Source organism: Hibiscus syriacus, unplaced genomic scaffold (assembly GCF_006381635.1).
Source record: "Hibiscus syriacus cultivar Baekdansim isolate YM2019G1 unplaced genomic scaffold, ASM638163v2 tig00110418_pilon, whole genome shotgun sequence".
NCBI lineage: Eukaryota > Viridiplantae > Streptophyta > Magnoliopsida > Malvales > Malvaceae > Hibiscus > Hibiscus syriacus.
In genome coordinates, this window is record NW_024062730.1 from 2,301,823 (window position 1) to 2,305,757 (window position 3,935).

General features: G+C 38.5%; 1 pseudogene; it reads left to right on the forward strand.

Moving 5' to 3' along the window:
• Positions 1-221: 221 nt before the first annotated feature.
• Positions 222-3,688, forward strand: LOC120124453 (annotated as a pseudogene).
• Positions 3,689-3,935: the final 247 nt, after the last annotated feature.

Genomic DNA, 3,935 nt, shown 5'->3' on the forward strand with positions numbered 1-3,935 from the left:
TAAGGTCCTACATGAAACATATCTGCAAGAAATAGCCGGAGCCGGCTAACTTATCATATCAATACACTGAAATAGACTTTCAACAATAATCAAATCATGCCGGCAATTGAAACTCTCTTTTTTGAGTTTCTTCTGCTATAAGAAGGTCATTTTGCCGGTCATGGTTCTTCACCGTTTCCAGCTTTAAGCTATTATTCTCTTGGTTTTTCATTTTCATCACCATGAGACTTGCTCAACTTCTAACTCTTTTATTGTTCATTAGATTAACTCTGGTTCATGGGGACAGCAGCAATGCAAAGGTAAGGAAATAGAATATTTGTTCATGTTGTGTTGATTTGATTTAGGTGGCTAATCTGATTGTGTTTCATTGCGTTTTGCTCGATTTCGCATCATTATACTGTTTACATGGGGGAGCATTCTCATCCCAACTCAGAATCTGTTATCAAAGCAAACCTTGAAATGCTTGCTTCAGTTACTGGAAGGCATGCACTAAGCTAATAGCTTATTATTTCAGAAGTATTAATTTATTCACATATGCTATGGGAAATTATTGTTAATGACGTTTCGGCATATAATTTTCGGTTTGGAAGGAGCAAAAGAAGCTACACTTCACCATTACAGTAAAAGCTTTAGAGGCTTCTCAGCCATGCTTACACCAGAACAAGCACAAAGAGTAGCTGGTATTGTTTTGCAATTATAGCTTCATTCAGGTAACTCAAATAATACACCAAGCAGTTTTGCTATTCAGTCCATAGCTATAAGAAAAAACTTTGGATCATGAAGTTTAAATTCTTACCGATTGCAATTGCGTTGCAGAGAATGACGGGGTTGTTTCCGTGTTCAAAAGCAGGACAAATAAGCTCCATACAACACATACATGGGATTTTCTAGGAATAGACTCCATTCAACAATATAAGGATCATCTAATGGATTCATCAGCCAATGTTATTGTTGGTGTCATTGATAGCGGTAATATATGTACTAAGGCTTTGCAGGACTGCATCTGCTTGCTTTGACGTTTCTTGAAATTTTCATTCATAACTTCTCCTTATTTACATCTATTCTTCAGGAGTTTGGCCCGAATCGGAAGAGAATGTGAAACCGGAGAAGAGTTTGCATTGTCTAACTGCAATAGGTATGCTGACATTTCCAATGTGAACTCTCCTCTCAATATCTGATCAGTTCATAGCAATTTCCCCCTTTTTGTAATGATGATGATACATTGGTTCGAAATTTTCAGGAAAATTATTGGTGCAAGGTACTATTTCAAAGGGTTTGAAGCGGAACATGGGTCTCTCGAGTCACAAGGAGGCACTTTCTTCCGTTCAGCTCGGGACAGTGATGGTCATGGAAGCCACACCACGTCAACCATTGCTGGATCAGTTGTAGCAAATGTCAGCTTATCTGGCATGGCCAGGGGTAATGCTAGAGGTGGTGCACCCAGTGCCAGGCTTGCAATCTATAAAGCTTGTAGGTTTAATCTTTGCAGTGATGCTGATACTCTTTTGGCTATGGATGATGCTATTAGTGATGATGTCGATATCCTTTATCTTTCCCTCGGCCCTGATCCTCCAGAAAGCATATAATTTGAAGATTCATCTCCATTGGAGCTTTCCATGCATTTCAAAAAGGAATTCTAATCTCCTGCTCAGCTGGAAATTCGATTTTTCCAGGCACTGCATCGAATGTTGCTCATTGGATCCTCACTGTTGCCACAATTTCGGTGGACAGAATATTCAACTCAAATGTATATCTTGGCAATTCAAGAGTTTTGAAGGTAACATTCCGTAAACATTTTTGTTCTCAGGATCCCTCCCTCAATCCCTTCTTCAACAAGAAAACCGAAAAGAGCTCGAAATGAACACAAAAAGTGAAGTATCTGGAAACTGCATACGAGTTCGTATGCTCTCAGGGTTTCTCTTTAAACCCTCTGGAAATGGATGCCTCATATGGTTTGGTAGATGGGAGTGCAGCAGCTGCCAAAGGAGTTACACCAAACAATGCTAGGTATGCCTAAAACTTCAACTCTGCAGCATTATATGTGTAACATGTTCACGATCATCCTATGCCTCAGAGTTGCATTTTCGATTTTCGGTAATGCATATAATCACTCAAATCATGCCAAATATTCTTTCCCGATACTACGATTCAACCGTCTAAGATTAAAGCTTGGAACAAGGCCAAGGATTATTCATGATGAAGAATGGCTTCTCAAAATTCATACCACTAGCCTGATTCATTTTCCACTATTTTCCAGCTTTTGCAAGAACAATACTCTGGATGCTACTTTAATCAAGGGAAAGATTGTGGCATGCACGATTGAGGCAGTAACAGATGACCGAAGAAAGAAAAGCATATTTATAAGACAAGGCGGCGGAGTCGGTATTATACTTATCGATCCATTAGCAAAAGACTTTGGGTTCCAGTTTGTGCTCCCAGGTACTCTAATTGGTCAAGAAGAAGCAGAACTGCTACAAGAGTACATGAAAACCGAAAAGTCAGTGTATATTGAGAATTAAACATGCAGTCTTACCATTTCAGAATTGAATGGTAGTCATAGTATTAACTTTTTTGTTTACTACAGGAATCCGGTTGTCAAAATATAGCCGTCGATAACTGTTTTAAACACTAAACCTGCACCGGCAATGGCTGGATTTTCTTCCATGGGACCAAATGTTATAACTCCTGAAATCATCAAAGTAAACTACTACTGCATCCTCATTCCTCAATACTATCCTGCACATGCCTTAATGTGACATTATCCCTTCTATTGTTTTAAACGAGTTCAATGTGCAACTTTTATGCAGCCGGATATTACAGGACCTGGACTGTACATTCTGGCAGCATGGTCTCCCATTGCAATTGTAGACACCGCAGAACGCTCAGTCGACTATAACATCATCTCTGGACCTCTGTCTTGTCCTCATATATTTCCACAGTTGCTGCAATAATAAAATCTATCAGACCTTCATGGAGTCCGGCAGCCATAAAGTCTGCAATAATGACTACAAGTTAACAGTTTTCTGCAATCAGAATAGTTGGTTGATGCATGAAACACACCCATTTTCTTGTAATACTTTATATCTAAGACTTCATTTCTTGCTGCTACAGCTACTGTCCTTGATAACACCAAACACCTCATCGGAAGACAACCGTTCGGAAATGAGACCACACCGTTCGACTAGGGATCTGGACACATAAACCGATAGCGGCACTTGAACCTGGTCTAATTTACGACTATGACTTGACCAAGCTCATCGATTTTCTTTGCAGTATAGGTGCAAGCCCTGCACAACTGAAAAACCTCACTGGCCAACTAACATATTACCAAAAACCTCTTGTACCATCCTATGATTTAAACTACCCATCAATCGGTGTGTCCAACATGAACGGAAGTTTATCTGTTCACCGAACGGTTACGTATTACGGTAATGACGCCACGGTTTATTATGCATACATAGATCATCCGGTTGGTGTTAAAGTTAGAGTTACACCTTCAAAACTTTGCTTTACGAAGACTGGAGAGAAGATGTCTTTCAGGGTTGATTTCATGCCATATGAGAAGAGCAATGGTAGCTTTGTGTTTGGGGCTTTGACATGGAGCAATGGCATTCATAAAGTTAGAAGTCCTATTGGTCTCGGCGTGCTTTACTACAGTGACTTGAAATTCATCATGTCAACACGATGAGTTCGAATAAAATATTTTTTATTTGAAATTTAACAAAGTGATATGTTATAATAATTGATTAATTATAACAAAGTGATTGTATGGTATTTGAACGCTTATTGTTAAATAATTGAGGATCTTTAAAACATATATTACTTGTAATCACCCTAGTTTTATAAAAAAGAATCGATTACTTAAATAATAGTCATTTGTGATAACAATTTATATTTTTTTATGCAAATAGAGTAGATAGTTTTATTGAAAAGAA